Consider the following 17705-nt stretch of genomic DNA (forward strand, 5'->3'; position numbering starts at 1 on the left):
TGAACTGCCATTTTTGAAAATTAGCTAAAAGTGGATGCTTTCTGAATGATTACAATCAAATCTGCAAAGGATTTGTTATTTTACTGATGTATAGATTCCCTCTAATGATGCAGATCCCTGCCCTTCATCACTTTTTGATCCTGCCTAACTTCTGTACATGGTGTCCTTTAAATTCTTCACAGGAAGGCTACCTGATATAGTAGATAGCTTTTTCTAGGTGCCATCATACACAAGAATATCCTAAAATACCCATGTATGTAGCATACAAGCTATTTTAATTTATAGGATAAAACAGAAATTTCTATAACTTAGTATAATAAAAAGATGATTGTATCTGAAACTACAGATGTATGTACAGCTTACTATTTAAAAAAAATTATTACATAAATTTCTTTTTCCCCTTCCCCCTCCCTTATAGATTCCCATTATTAGACACCACTAGATAAGTGTGTATGCAAAATTGTTCTACATATACTTCTATTTATCATTTCTTTCTCTAGATATAGTTTTTTCTCCATTTTTCCTTTATGTTTAATTTGGTTATTTATAATAGTCCAAATAACATTTATTCAAAGTCATTCATAAAATATTATTGCTGTTACTGTAGTCAATGTTTTCTTGGTTCTGTTCATTTTACTCTTTATTATTCAGTGCATCTTTCCTTGTTTTTCTGGGATCATTTTATTTCTCTTTCTTATAGCACAGTATTATTCCATCCCAAAACATATTCCACAAATGTTTTTAGTCTTAGTCTTTCCTCAATTGATGGGCATCCCTGAAAGTTCCAGTAAACATTTTAGAAAAAAAAAAAATATATATATATATATATATACATATATATATATATATATACATATATATATATATATGTATATATATATATGTTCTTTTCCTTTCCCTAAACATCTCTGGAAATAGACTCAATAGTGGCATTGCTGGTTTAGTGGGTATAGGCATTTTAATAACTCTTTGGCATAATTCCAGATTGCTCTCCAAAATAGTTCAGTCAATTCACAACAATCTATTCATTTCCAATTTTTTTCCATATTCTCTCCAAAATTTTTTGCTTTCCTTTCAATCATTTTAGTCAATCTTTCAGATGTAAGATGATATCTCAAGGTTGATTTAATTTTAATTTCTCTAATAATGATATAGAGCATTTTTTCATATGACTAAATTGTTTTGATTTCTTCATTAGAAAGATGCCTTTTGTATCTCTTTTGTTTTTTGCTTTTTTAGGTTTTTGCAAGGCAAATGGGGTTAAGTGGCTTGACCAAGGCCACACAGCTAGGTAATTATTAAGTGTCTGAGACTGGATTTGAACCCAGGTACTCCTGACTCCAGGACTGGTGCTTCATCCACTGCACCACCTAGCCACCCCTACTTTTGTAAATCATTTCTCAATTGGGGAATGCCTTGTGTTCTTATAGATTTGACAGAGTTCTTTATATATTTTAGATATGAGACCTTTATCTGAGAAACCATCTATAAATTTTTCCTACAATTTTCTACTTTCCTTCTGATCTTGGCTTGTACAGCCAAATAATCCACCCAATGAATTGGAGGTCTGCCTTTCACTCTTTTCTCAACAAAAGGATACCAGTGTGATCTACATGTACATTATCAGTCAGTTATACCTTTTTTCAGCCTTAAGTACCTTGAAACAAATCTTACTAACAACTACTATCTCTTTTAGAATGATAATGACATTACTAAATCAAAGGATAGGCATGGTTTTTCAACCCTTTGAGTATAGTTCCAAATTAGCATTGAATTTTCTTGTACCACTAAATTTTACATTGGACAATGAGTGAAACATTGACTTGATGAGAGTTTTAACTTAATATCAATTTAATTCTACTCACATGTCATGCAGGCCTCTCTATGCTAGATTACAAAAAGTCAATATGGTTTAATTGTTAGAACATGGATATACTTGTTTTTGATTATAAACTTCATTTCTCAAATATTATGGTATTTTTAATTTAAGAGTCAAGACTGTGCTAAACCTTAATATGAAGAAAAGGAAAAAACAGTAAGCCTCTGACTTGGGCTTACCTGTTGTGAGAATTTAGGCAAATCACTTTACCTTATGGGTAATCAGTCACTTCATGAAGAAGCTGGATCAGGTGATTTCCAAGGTTCTTTCCCTGTTCAGTCCTATTCACTATGACATTGTCACCATGAAAGCAGAGATTTCTCAGTTTGCTCATCTGTTAAATGGGGATGATAAGACCTTCCCTACCTAGCTCACAGTATTGTTTATAGAAACAAATAACAAAACTTTATGAGATTATGAATTTGTTATTCCCATTTTATATATAAACAAACTGAGGCAAATTGAATTTTTCGTAGTCAGAAGATTAAACCTCAGTAATGGAATTTTACCTTGGGATTCCAACACTTGTCTCAGAATTGTACTCAATTTAAAAAATTATTGAATCATCTAAAAAAGAAAGTAAAAAGTGAACCTATAAATAGTTTTAATTTAAATATGAGGGAGGTATTATCTACTATAACTATACAAATAACTGCTATTAATATTAATATTATCTACTATAACTATACAAAAGCATATCCAATAAATCCCAGGTTTGCCAGTACAAGAACAGTGTGTATGTGTCACCTTGATCACCAAACTTTCTGTTATTTGAAAGCCAAGAATTAGATTTAAAAACAATCTTTTAGAAGAGATTGGCTGATGCTTCTTTGTCTGATTGAGAATAGTCAGAAAAGCAAGTTCCTAGGTGGTGTCCAAATGAACATTTAGGATGATTGCATTGGAATCTACTGTAGAGTGGAATTTAGTATATAAAAATCTTTCTGTCTCTCTATCAATTTGTCTCTGTCTCTTTCTTTTTCTTTTTTTCTCTCCTTCCTTTCTCCTCCTCTCTCATTCCCTGACTGAAGCTTTGGAGAGAACCAAGGCTTCCAATTTAGTGATATTCTCTGACTATTGAGGGAAGCTAGGTGACTCAGTGGATAGAACACTAACTCTGGAGTTAGGAGAACCTGAGTTCAAATGTGGTCACAGGCACTTAATAATTACCCACTGTGTGTCCTTGGGCAAGTCACTTTAACCCCATTGCCTTGCTAAAAATAAAAAAAGAAATGACTATTGATCTTACACAGTGGGGATAGAACACTGTCTCTGGAGTCAAGAGATTAGAATTCAAATCCATCTTCAAACACTTGATACTAGCTGTGGGACCTTGGGCAAGTCACTTAATCCTGATTGACTACCACCCAGAACCATCTCCAGTCCTTCCGATTCATATCTTGCCATTGGATCCAGATGGCTCTGGAGGAGAAAGTGAGGCTGGTGACTTAGTACAGCACCCTCTCACTCAAATCCAGTTCACCTGCTTGACATGGCATCATCTCTGATGTCATGATCTTCTTTAGGATTAAAGTATAAGCATCAAGATCAATTATATTTTAACAATTTAAAGTTTGGTAAAATATGAATTTTTGGTTCTACTTTCATGTAATATATAATGGAATAATGATAAACTATTAAAAAGAAATTCCTACAATTATAACTTTAAATGCCTTTATTGAAAAATATAATCCTTAAATATATAATTTCTCTTATTAGGAATCAACATTACTACTATAGATTCATTCGGAATATTTTTAGTGATCCCACTGCAGACCTCTGATTTTTATCATCAGTAATTATAATTGTTGCATAAAATTGATGTATTTAATTTCATTAGTTGATCCAAAGAAGCAAATGGGATGCCTCTTCCTGAGATTTCTGAGTTTCACTTAGAATCTTCCATTTGAGGAAGTAGTCATGCCACCCATTTTGTTGTTGTGTTGTTTCAATTGTGTCTGACTCTTCTTCACACCTTATAGCATTTGTCTTGGCACAGATTCTGGAGTAGTTGCCATTTCCTTCTCCAACTCATTTCATTTATGAAGAAACTGAGGCAAATAGGGTTAAATGACATATCCAGGGTCCTAAGCTAGTAAGGGTCTTGAAATCAGAAAGATGAATCATCCTTACCCCAGGCCTGTCATTCTGTTCACTCTGCCTACATATTCAATATGCTCTATGCCAACTGTATTCTCTCCTATTATGGACTCAGCTAGTGATTTTCACAGGACTACCTGTCAGCCTCTTCCTTAGTATCTTTCACTTTATATATACACCTCCACTTCTCTGGTTTCTATCTCTCTCACTGTTGAATCCCTCTTTCTTTTTTGAGTCCCTCCTTTGTGTAAATAACCAGTTACCCTCATTGTAACCCCTGTGAGTTACCCTCATCCCCTATTCTTTTTTTCATCCCCTGTTCTTTTGCCCTCTTTTATGTGTTGTCTTCTTTCATTAGAATGCTGTCATTCTTTTTGCTCGTATTTATATCCTTCGTGCTGAATATAGTACCTTGTTCATGATATTTAAATAAATGCTTTACTTAATATAATGCTCCTTTTAGAAAGCAGAACATCCTAAGTGACACTTTAAAATTTCTCACTTGAATTTAATGTGAAGGAAAACAGAAGTTTGTAGTTAAAAATTTCTCCAATTTGATGAGGGTGACATACCTTAGATTAAAAACTTCAATTTTTAAATTTATTTTAGGTATTATTTTAGAATTTAACCTAGGTTTGGTTGAATGTTATATTTCCCTCTCTCTCACCCTCTTTTTTGGGCAAAGCATCAAAGAATCAAAACTTTAGAACTGAAGGGGACCTCATAAGTTATCTAGTCCGAGTCCTTCATTTTACAGTTGAGGAAACTGAGATCTCAAAAGGTTAAATCAGTTGCGCAGTAGAATCAGAGAATTAGAATTAATTTTTCAAAGAGGGGGCTAAATTCTAAATATATAATTTAATAATTTAACTAATATTCTTATTCCATACTTGAGATATGTTTATGTATGAAGATGAAAGGCATCCCATTCATTTAACTTTTATTGGTCAGTTCTTCTCCACTGGATGTTGACTACACAGAGCAGTCAATATTTCATTATACATAAATGGAAAAATAGATATAGAATACTAATCATTATAATTGATGGCTAAATTCTTAATAGTCACAAAATCATGCTCCTAAAATTTGTTGAATCTGGTAATTTCATTTTTGGTTTAATTTTTATTGTGTTATTATAACTGAGAAGTAGAAAACTTAAGTTTCAGAGGTAGGAAGCATAAACAGTGTTCTGAGTCTTACAAATATTTTATTTTTTGATCAAGTGTTTTTTGATTATACTGTAACATGACCTCATTGAAAGAAATCTTGTTATGAAATCTAGGATATCTTTACTTTTAGGTAGCTCTGTGCACATATTTACACATTACATTTCAGTATTAGACAGATTAAATATATTCCTTAGATACTTACTTCTCTTTAATTTATTATCTTTGCTAAAATGGTTGAATATCTCATACATTTAAAAAGAAGTCATTTTTAAAAAAATCCTAATTTCTCTCAAGCAAGAAATCAGTCTTTGAAGAAACTATACACTAAATGTACACTAGAGGGCACTAGTAAACAAGTAAAATTTGGTGCTTACATTAACAGAAGGGATACAGCAGAAATTGAAAGCAATGCATTGACTTAAGGCTGATTATTTATTAAAAAGACAATTCCAAATTCTTCAAGTTTGTGAAACTTTATCACCTCTTTGTTATTTCTTTTAATAACTATCCTTTTAACTTTGAAATATCAATCATCTTAGATTCCTTTTTCTCTGTCTAGTAGATTTCACATACAAATTCTCTTTTTTTTTCCCACTGCCACAACCTAATTTGGTCTAGATTATTACAGTTGCCTTGTAACTTTTTCTTTTTTTAAAAAAAATTGAAATTATTTTATTTTTAATTTTTGAAATAATACCAGTATTTCTATAACATGGCATAATAAAAAGATGATTGCAATGAAACTACAAATCTATTATGTATAACTTGCTTTTCATTTTAAACATATAATAAATTTATCATGCAATTTTTTCTTTAATTCCATTTTTTCTTCCCAGACTGCCCTAAAATTGGACTTGTGTGTGTGTGTGTGTGTGTGTGTGTGTCTGTCTGTCTGTCTGTCTGTGTCTGTGTGGTGTGTATCATTCTATACTTATTTATCAGTTCTTTTTCTGGATGCAGATAGCATCTTTCTTCATAGGTCTTTTGCAGTTAATTTACATATTTATAAAATACCTTTTTCACTCAAAGTTATTCTTAAAACAGTGTGATTGTTACTACAGACAATAGTCTCTTGCTTTTACTCACTATATTCTTCATTATATTGTGCAATTTTACCTGGTATTTTAAGATCATTGAGATCATCATTTTTTTATAGTACAGTAGTATTTCTTTACAACCTATACCACAACTTGTTCAACCATTCACCAGTCTTTTCTCTTGCAGTCATTCTAGTCATTGTAGCCAAGATTCACTCTCATCAGAATTCATGCAAGGTGACACTTTCTTAAGTGTCAGCAGCAAGGCCTGTCATCTGAGAACCATCATCATGATCTACCTCCAATCTCCCTTTCCCATCTTTTTTCTTGTAACTTTCCTTTAAATATCCAGTGTTCCAAATGGATGTTCACGGTTCCTTGAACACAGTGCTCCACTGCCATGATTTAACTCAAGTTTTTCCCTTTTACCTTCTTTTCCATCATCTCCTGATGAAATCCCCATACATCAGCCTTCCAGATCCAGCTTGGAAGTCACCTTCTCAATGAACTTTCCTATGATCTCTCTCTCTCCTTCTTTCTTGTGCCATAACATATTCAGTGGAGCTAGAAGTAAACTCTGCTTCTTCCATACTTAACTAGGGATTTTGTTTATGTTTCTTTTCTGCCACTTATATTAAAGGACATCAGAGGCTTTTCTAGCCCAACCTCAGTTTTTCAGTGATGAAAACTAGGCATATGGAGATGAAGTACTTCACCCAAGTCATATAAGTAGTAAGTCACAATCATCAGTGGAATACTCACTGCATTTCCAGACTGGATGAGTTAGAGGGACCCAGTCTCAAAAAGAAAAAAAAAAAACCCAAAACAAAAAAAGATCATCAGGCTAACCACATCATTTTAAAGATAAGGAAATCCAGAAGAGATAAAAGGGGCTGAACCAAGATAATTCAGCTAGTTAATGTCTTTTCCATTATATTCACACAATTAGTAAGTATCAAGGGTCTGAGGTTGAATTTGACCTTAGATCCTCCTGACTCCTGAGCCAATGCTCTATCTTAAGGCATCACTTACTTGCCCCCAAAATATTTATACCCTATTCAAAGTCCAATTGCTTCAACCTCATATAATACTGGGAACTTTTCAGTGAGTGAAATCAGTCCCACCTTCCCCAAGTTATTTATTTCTACATATTACAAAGTATCTTGGGTTATCAGGTAAAGTACTGGTCCCTTTGCTGAGTTCAACTTCATGAGCTTATCAGAAGTTAAGTCTTTCTGTAAAAGTTTTGTTAGTGATGAAAAGGAGTTCTCTAATCAACTTAGCTTTTATTTGAAATATTTAATATTTTGATAACTTAATATATTTCATTTTTTTTACAACTCTGTGCATTAAACATTCCAGTCTGAGAAAGGCGTTTTAACTAAAGAGATCCTATGCACAAAAATATTAGAAGCCTTGCTGTGGAGATTGGGATGATTCACTGACTAGGGCTACATACCCACTCTCTTCTCCCCCCCTTTTACCCAGTTGAATTGACTTTGACTCTTAGGAGGATGGATGCTTGTCAGGAGAGGCATTCAACTTTTCTGTCTTAGAAAAGGATGAAGTCCTTGAGGTCTTTTTATGTTTTTCCATTTGAGGACTGACAAAACCTCCCTCTGAGACTCTAGATTCCTCCTGGGATGAAGCATACTTTTGGGGAGTATGTGAATAAAAAAATCTTCCAATTGGTCCACTGAAAAAAAATCTTTAAAGTAAGTTGTACTATGTAGGTGTGAAATTTAATATTTTACATACTAAGATGCACGATTTTGTTCTTTATCTGAACATTTGATTAGCTGCTATATCTAATAAACATATGTTAGTGATTAGGGGGAAAAAAGTGACCTGAGATCTTAGTGTTATATTTGTTTTTCCTAAGGAAATATATGTCTGAATTATGGTGAAATTAGGAACTAATAAAAATGTTATTTGGCATACAAAATAATATTTAAAAATTGAAGGATTGGAAAACATTAAATGAGGGAAGGTCATTCATTTCTAAAGAGGAGGAGGTGGTATTTGAATTGGACTTTAAAGAAAGTTAGAGGTTCTAAAAGTGAAGACAAGGAAAAGAGCATATAGAGGAGATTATGAGATAATGAATCTTTCAGTCTTTCTTTTTTTACTTGAAAGGTGATTGATAAGAATTAAGCCAGAGTATTGAGGGGCAAGAGGCAGAAAGAAAAGGATGGGGGAAAATAAGGCTGACATGCTACCACTCCTTCCCCGAGGAGATAACTCAGAAAAACCATATGGTGGACATGAAGTAGAGAGAGTACAAAGCAATTTTGAATATAGAGTATTGTTGTTTTTCAGTGATAACTGACTCTTCATGACCCTATTTTTGGTGTTTTCTTGACAAAGATATTAAGGTTGGTTTGGCATTTCCTTCTCTGGTTCATTTTATAGAAGGGCAAACTGAGGAAAGGAGGCTAAGTGACTTGCCCAGGGTAGCACAGCTAGTTTCACTCAGGTCTTCTTGACTCTAGACTCAGCACGATTCACTGTCAACCTCACTAACCCAATTAAACTCAGGTCTTTCTAATTCTCAATCCAGATCTCCACATATATATCTGACTTTTCTGCTATTTTTTAAAAAAAAATTGCACTGGAGTGTCTCTACTCACTCTCTCTCCTAAATCATTCCTATATCTTCTGAAATCTGACTTCCAACACTATCATTCCACTCAAACTTCCCTCTCCAAAATTATCTGAGATTTAAAAGTAAAATCTACTATCCCTTTTCTCAATTCTCCTTCTTAAATCTACTATACCTTCCCCTTCTGGATACATTCTCTCTAAATTTTTATGATACTGTTCACTCCTGCTTCTCCCACTTGTTTCACCACTCCCTCTCAACATCCTTTTCGGGATTTTTCCACCATGCCAAGACCATTAACCTTGAGTGTTTCCCAAGGTTCTGTCCTTGGTCATCTTCTTTTCATTCTATATTATTTTAAATGATGATCTCAATGACTCATTGGGCTTTGACAGATGGAAATTCTAATCTATCTCCTAAGCTCCTGGTAGCAATTCCCTTTCAAGTATTTGCGTTGCTTTTTTTTTTTTTTTTTTTTTTGGCAAGGCAATGGGTTTAAGTGATTTGCCCAAGGTCACACAGCTAGGTATTTTTTAAGTGTCTGAGGCTGAATTTGAACTCAGGTCCTCCTGATTCCAGGGCTAGTGCTGTATTCACTATGCATCACCTAGATGCCCCTCCTTTTCGGATATTTGAATTGGCAGCTCTGTAGAGCTCTTAAATGTGACATATACTTTTGGCAATTAATTCTTGTATTGCAGGTGTTAAAGGAGTACATGGTATATATCTTGATTATTTCCCTGTAGTTCCTTGTCTGTGGAAGGTACTTCAAAATTGATTGAATATAAAAAAATTAGAAAGTCAACAGATAAAAGTAAAATCAGAATTGAAGGAGAAATCTTTAGAATTAAAAGAGGAAATAATTAGAAACTAAAAAGACTAAAAAACATAAAATAAAAACATAACATAAAATTTTGGTTCTTTCAAAAAATGAAAAATCGCTAAACCTTTAGCCAACCTGATAACAAGAAGAAAGTTGTAAATCAATGAAGAAAAAGTAATCAAGGTGAAATCATGAAAACCCAGAAGAACTTTTTTTTTTTTTTACAAAAACCATCACAGCATTTATTGCATACAAAATAATACATAGTTTTAGCAGCTGGGAGAGGGGGACAATCAGGAAAGACTTCTTGAGAAGAAATATTTTAAAAGATATCCATTGTAAAATTCAAAACCTTGAAAAAATAATTGGTGGAAAATACCATTTTATGAAATAGGAAATAACTATTTATATAATTTAAAAATTATCAGAATCTTATTATATATTGTTATATACTAAAAAAATACCCAGTCCCAAACCCTGATAATTCAAAAGAAATAGATTATCAATAATAACATAAGATGCCCAAATTAACATAGTACCAAATAAAGATCTTAAAGAATCTAATTTGAGAGAAAGAAATTGAGCTAGACACAAAGGGTTTCTAGATGACTAAATGAAATCAGAAAGACTTGAGTTCAGATTTAGCTCAGAGCCTTATTAGCTGTTGTGATTCTGGGAAAGTCACTTAACCCTGTTTGTCTTAGATTTCTCATCTGTAAAATGAGCTAGAGAAGGAAATAGCAAATCATTCTAGTATCTTTGACGAGGAAAATCCCAAATGGGATCTTGAAGAGTCAGACATGACTGAAAAAAACTGAAACAAAAAGCAGTGAGGGTACTTCTGGTCTAGATTTGATTTACTATGATTGACTTTTATATACTTTTGAGACAAGAATAATCCTAAACCTGGAAAGAATATACCTAAGAAAGGACTATACAAAGCATCATTAAATATCACTTCATATTAAAAAGTTCAAATGAAATCTTGGCAAAAAACATTTACCAAACAAGAAATTTACCAACTTCTGTCCCCCTCAAAATCACTATGCTCAAATTGGATTTCTTTAAGGGAAGCAAGAATGGTTTGATATCAGAAAAATAAACTTGTGCTTTTAATTATATTAAATATATATTCTTAGAATTCCCACATGATCAACTATTTCAATAGATGCAAAGAAAATCTTTGAGAATGTTCTATCTATCCATCTATCCATCTATCTGTCTGTCTGTCTGTCTATATCTATCTGTCTGTCTGTCTATCCATCCATCCATCCATCCATCTATCTATCTGTCTATCTATCTATCTATCTATCTATCTATCTATCTATCTATCTATATTTATCTATCTGGGTTAAAAAACTGTAAAATTCCAGGTTAGAGGAAGTTTTCTTGTTCTGACAAAAATTATCTACCAAAAATCAAAATGAATGTTATATGTATTGGGGAGATGCTAGAATCTAGATGGTGAAGTAAAACAACGATTCTAGAAAAGCTGGCATTAGACAGTAAGAGGATGAAAGTAAATTAAAGGCAAAAAATAGGCAAAGACAGAAATATCATTATTCACTGATAAGATGATGATTTACTTAAAAAATTCTAAGGAATCGGCAAAGAAACTAATTGAAAAATTCATAGATTCTGTAGTATTAGTCTGTAAATCTTTTTTTGTTTTTAAAACTTTATTTGTAGTTTATTTTTTAAAAGTTTATTTTAAACAATCCTAAACTTTACCAACCTTTTTAATGGTTTGGTTCCGACCAAAATCAAACACCCAACAAGATGAACATTTCCATACGTAATGTGGAACAGAAAAAGAGGATTATACACAAAGATACAGCTTTGTTATAAAGAGCTTTCTTTTCTTTTTAAGTGTGTCATAAATTCAACCTGTTATTTTCTAAGTAGCCTAACTTATCTCTTTTTGTACTGACTTTTGTTCTGTTCTTTGCTGTGCATTAAAAGAATACTTCAGTAACCCTTTCTTTTTTCTTTTTCCTTTTTGTAACTAACTCAATTGCTAGCTACCCTCTCCTTTCTCCACTATTCCCCCCTTCAAAAAAAGTAGAAAAAAGAAAAATAAAAACCTTGTGTTCTATATGTAGTCAGTCAAAACAAATCCTCAAATTTGTCATCTCTAAAAATGTCTCATTATTCACTTTGAATTCATTAAGTCTCTGTCAGGAGGTGGGTAGCATGTTTCACCATTGTTGTTATCCTGAGTTTTATCATACAAATCTTGCCAGGTCTGTCTGAAGCTATCCTTTTAATTTTTCTTAGGTTGTTATAATATTTCACTACATTCATATGTCATAATTTTCAGCCATTCCACAAATGTTTGACTTAATTTAGAGTTCTCTGAAATAGCAAAAAGAAAAGCCATAAATAATTTTACATCTATAGATTTTTCTTTGATCTCTTTGGAGCATAAGCCTAGTAGTGGTATGTTTGGGTTAGGAAGAACTGGGTAATTAAAAACTTAGGGGTTTTTATGATTATTTCAAAATTATTTAACAGAGTAATGGAACAAATTCCTAGCTCCACCATCAGTATATTAATATGTGCAGGCTTCAAAATTAACTCACAAAAATAAGTGGCATTTCTGAAAAGTAAAAAGAAAACCCAGGAGGCAATAAGAGAAACAGAAATTCCATTCAAAATAATTAGAAAATGTGCAAAATTTTGAGAAGTCTTATCTACCAAAGAGTCCTCAATGCATCTATAGATGTAATTACAAAATACTCTTTAAAGAAACAAAGAATAATTTGAGTAATTAGAAAACTATTCACTATTCATGTATGGGCCATGACGATATAATAAAAATAGTACCAAGATTACAGAGAAAATTGTTGTTATTCAATTGTTTTCAGTCATGTCCAACTCATTGTGATCCCATTTGGGGTTTTCTTGGCAAAGATACTGGAGTGATTTTCCATTTCCTTCTCCAGCTCATTTTTAAAATATATGTGTGTACACACACACACACACACACACACACACACACACACACATACAATTTTATTTATTTTTCCAACTACTTGAAGTGATAGTTTTTAACAAACATTTTTTGGCAAAGTTTTGAGTTTCACACTTTTCTCCCTCACTTCCCATGATGGAAAGCAATCTAATATATGTGCATAACTATGTTAAACATAAATCTATATTGATCATATTGTGAAAGGAGAATCAAAATGAAATGGGACAAAAACTGTTAGAGAGGAAAAAAATAATACTTAAGAAAAATTTAAAAAATTGGAGCTAGTAAGCTTTGGTCTGCAGTTAAACTCCTTAGTTTCTTCTCTGGATATGAATAGCATTTTCCATTTAGACTTGTCTTTGATTTTCCCACTGCTGAAATTAACAGGTCCATCATAGTTGACTATCACCTAATATTATTGTTTGTGTATACAATACTCTTCTGGTTCTGGTCACTTCACTCAACATCAGTTCATATTAGTCTTTCCAGGCTATTCTGAAGCCCCATCCCTCATGATTTCTTATAGAACAATAGTGTTCCATCACATTCATATACCACAAATTTGTTCAACCATTCCCAATTGATGGGTATTCCCTCAATTTTCAATTCTTTACCACTATGAAAAGAGCTGTTATAAATACTTTTGAACCTAGTTTCTTTTTTTATCTTTTTTTATGATCTCTTTGGGATACAGACCTAGTAGTGGTATTGCTGGATCAAAGTTTTTTATTGCCTTTTGACTGTAATTCCAAATTGCTCATCAGAAAGGATGGATCATTTTGCAACTCTACCAACAATGCATTAGTGTTCCAGTTTTCCCACATATCCTCTAACATTGATCATTTTCCTCTTTAGTCATATTGACTAATCTGATAGGTTCAGAGTTGTTTTATTTGTATTTCTCTAATCAGTGCTGATTTGGAGCATTTTTCTTATTACTAGATAACTTTAATATATCTGAGAATTGTCTTTTCATATTTTTAACCATTGAGGAGTGACTCATTCTTATAAATTTGACTCGGTGTATTTTAGAAATGAGTCCTTTGTCAGAAACACTATTTGTAAAAATTGTTTCCCAACTTACTGCCTTCCTTTTTTGGTTTGATTTCATTTGTGGAAAAACTTTTGAATTTAATGTAATCAAAATCCATTTTGCATTTTATAATGTTCTCTATATCTTCTTTGGTCATAATCTACTCTGAGAGATGAACGTTTCTTTGTTCTCCTAATTGGCTAATGATTTCACATTTTATGTCCAAATCCTATGCTCATTTCAACCATATCTTGGTATAGGGTTTGAGATGTTGGTCTGTGCATAGTTTCTGTCATACTTCCAGTTTTCCTGACAGTCTTTATTGAAGAGTGAATTCTTATCCCAGAAGCTGAAATCTTTGGGTTTATCAAACAGCAGATTGCTATAATCATTTACTACTGTTTCTTTGGTACCCAAACTATTCCACTAATCTACCACTCTGTTTCTTAGCCAATACCTAACAGTTTCTATGACTGATGTAATTTTAGATGTAGCAAGGCTAGGCCACCTTCCTTTGCATTTTTTTTTCATTAATTTTCTTGATATTCTTGACCTTTTGTTCCTCCATATGAATTTAGTTATTTTTCTGGTTCAATAAAGTAATTTGTTGGTCCTTTGATTGGTATGGCACGGATTAAGCAATTTGATTTAATAGAATTGTCATTTTTATTATATTGGCCTGGCCTACCCACGAGCAATTGACATTTGCCCAGTTATTTTATGTGTGTGAAAAGTGTTTTATATAGTTGTTTTCAATATAGTTTCTGAGTTTGCCTTGTTAGATAGACTCCCAAATATTTTTTTTTTTAGGTTTTTGCTAGGCAAATGGGGTTAAGTGGCTTGCCCAAGGCCACACAGCAAGGTAATTATTAAGTGTCTGAGATCAGATTTGAACCCAGGTACTCCTGACTCCAGGGCTGGTGCTTTATCCACTGCGCCACCTAGCTGCCCCTACTCCCTAATATTTTATGTGATCTACAACTACTTTAAATGGAATTTCTCATTTTATCTCTTGCTGCTGTGCCTTGTTAGTAATATATGGAAATGCTGATGATTTAATGAAGGTTTATTTTATATCCTGCAGCTTTGTTAAAGTTACTAATTGTTTTCAGTACTTTTTAGATGATTCTCTAGAATTCTTTAAATATGCCATCATGTCATCTGCAAAATGAGAGTTTTATTTCCTCATTGCCCATTTTAATTCCTTCAATTTCTTTTTTCTCCCTCTTATTGCTAAAATTTACATTTCTAACAACATTTAAAAAGCTCAATTAAAGTAGATGAACATTCATTGAGAATAGCTAAATAAATCATAGTTAGGTAAGCTAATGTAATGGATTCTTACTGTACTGCAAGAATTAATGAACATGATGAGTAATAGAAGCATCAACAGCCTTATATGAGCTAATGCAAAGTAAAGCAAAAGCAGAGCCAGGGGAACAGTGTGCATAATAACTATAAAAAGACAATTTTTTTAAAAAAAAAAGGACAACAAAAGAATCAAAACTAAATGATGTATAATTATAGTGACCAAGTTTGGCCCCAAAAAATAAATGTGAGATGACATCTTTGCAGAATTAGGTGCTCATCCAATGAGAGTGGGCTACTACATATAGCATCACCTTTTTCATAACTTTAGTTTTATGGAACTCATTTTTCTTTCTACCTTTCTTCAAATAATTAAAAGGAATGGCTTTTTGAGAGGTCATAGAGGGAAAAACACAGTAGAAAACAAATTACATAAAAAATTAAAAAATAAGATTGTGATTAGTGTGTAAATTTTTTTTCTACCCTTGCTAACTTTATGCTTACTTTCAAGTCTTCACAAGTTTATCTGAACTCTCCATGTTCTTTATTTCATACAGTGCGATAATGTTCTATTATTTCAATATTATTATTTCAGTATAACCAATTTATTCAGCTATTCACCCATTATTGTTCTTCCTTCCAGTTTTGTTACTCCCCCCCCAAAAAAGAGTGCTGCCCTATACAGTTTTTGGTACATTTGAGACTTTTTTCTCTGTCTTTGAATAGGTTGGCAATATTACTGGGTCAAAAGGAAAAAAATCAATGATTATTAATAGTTCCAAATTGTTTTCCAGAACAAAGAAGCTAATTTACAGTTTACCAATAGTATGTTATTAGATGAAGTAATATATTATTAAATATATTAGCATGCTTATTTTTCTATAGTTCATCCAGTAGGTATCATTTTCAACTTTTATTATCTTTGGCATTTGAATGTATACTGAAGCAATCAGAATTACTTTAATTTGTAGTTCTTTTATTCTTAGTGATTTTATAGAATTCTTTCACATGGTTGTTGATAAAATGTGCTTTTATTCATGAAAACCTACTTCATATGCTTTGACTATTTTTAGGGGATGTCTCTTGTTCTTATAGATTATTGGTTCTCTACGTAACTTGTCAACTCTCAGAGGTATATACTGGAATGATATTTTGACAGTAAAATATTATGCAGAATTGTCCATTTTTATTCAGAGAAATTGCTAAAGCTTTTGGCATTATAAGACATGGTTTATTTTAGAAGAGTCCCTAGTTATGACCCCACCCCAATCTCCCATGTTATGTTTAGGATTTTTTAGAGGTAGAAATTGGGAGATTCAAGTTGTCCCAAAGTATCATATCTAGTATTCTCAACATTTTTCCCAAGTATTGTTGGGTGATCATATTTATTTTTTTATAGAATTTGCCTCCAGCAGATAATGATAATGATAATGATAATGATAATAATGATAATGATAATGATAATAATAATAAATTATAGTTAGCATTTTATTAATTGCTAGCATTTTAATATTTTCAAAGTGCTTATAAATATTATGTCATTTGATCCTCCCAACAACCTGCAAGAAAATTTCTATTATTATCACCATTTTATAGCAAAAGAAACTGAACCAGAGATTAAACAACTTGCCCAGGTTCATACAGCTAGCAAATATTTGAGGATGAATTTGAATTCGTCTTCCTGGCTTCCAGCACTATTATCCATTTTGCTGCAATGTCACCTTTCCCACTTTGTTCCTAGAATCACATAATTTGAGTTGAAAGGAATCTCTGAGGCTCTTTAATAATCCATTCTGTAATATCTCCAATGAGTGATTATACATGCCTTAACTTAAAAGACTTCCAGGAAAAGAAAACCCACCACTTCCTGAAGCAGACAGTTTGACTTTAGGCTTCCTCTCATTGTTAGGACAGGTTTTCATTATATCTAGTGACACAAATTTGCCTTTTACAACTTCCACCCATCAATTCTAGTTGAGTCTTCTCTCACATTGTCAAAAGTGAATTTGAATTATTGAAGAAATGATTAAAAAAATTTAAGAATATCCAAAAATAATAATTGAAGAAATGACAAAAATGATAAATGATTTAAAAGCATTAAGGGTAGAGTAGAAGCAGTAAATGTGGAATCACTGTTCTCAAGCTACAGTGGGGAGATCACCCACAGGCAACACATCTAAGAACAGTCTTTCTATTCAGTAATGCTCTGAGAATCCAGGTGGACAAGGTGCTTTAAGGAGAACTTTCCAGGTGCTTGTCACCTGGGATATGGGCTTCTCAAGCGAGGAATGACAATTCCCATATAACCTTGACGCTTCTATTATTCAGGTGTAGTGAACCATTGGAAAGCTTGTATTTCAACTTCTTTTAAATAAAAGTCTCGGAAACATATCTATTGTCAGGTACTTCTTGTTGCTAGTGTTATGTATCCTAAGTAGAAGCCCTGGTGATGTTTAGAAGTGACAGAAGGCAGAAGGCGATGGGAAAGGAAGGAGAAGGAGAAATGTAATGAGTATTTATAGGTGGGTGATATTATTATTCCCATTTTATAATTAAGGAAATTTAGACAGTTTCCTTTTAAAATAGGAAATAGTTGAGGAAATTGATGTAAAGAGATTCAGTGTTTTGACCTGAGTTCCCTAGCTAATAAATGTCTGAACTTGGGTCTTCTTGACACCAACCCAAGGCTCTGTCTACTGTACCACCAGATGATCAGTAAGTTTCCCTCAATATTATATTTTGGAGACTAATACAAACTTATTGTAACCAGTATAGGATAA

The 17705-nt window shown here is 32.5% G+C and overlaps 1 protein-coding gene across 7 annotated transcripts in view; it reads left to right on the forward strand.

Moving 5' to 3' along the window:
* The window catches only part of ASPH (aspartate beta-hydroxylase), a 263106-nt gene that overhangs the window by 138533 nt on the left and 106868 nt on the right, over positions 1-17705 (forward strand). The window lies entirely within an intron of this gene.

Source organism: Macrotis lagotis, chromosome X (genome assembly GCF_037893015.1).
Source record: "Macrotis lagotis isolate mMagLag1 chromosome X, bilby.v1.9.chrom.fasta, whole genome shotgun sequence".
Classification (NCBI taxonomy): domain Eukaryota; kingdom Metazoa; phylum Chordata; class Mammalia; order Peramelemorphia; family Peramelidae; genus Macrotis; species Macrotis lagotis.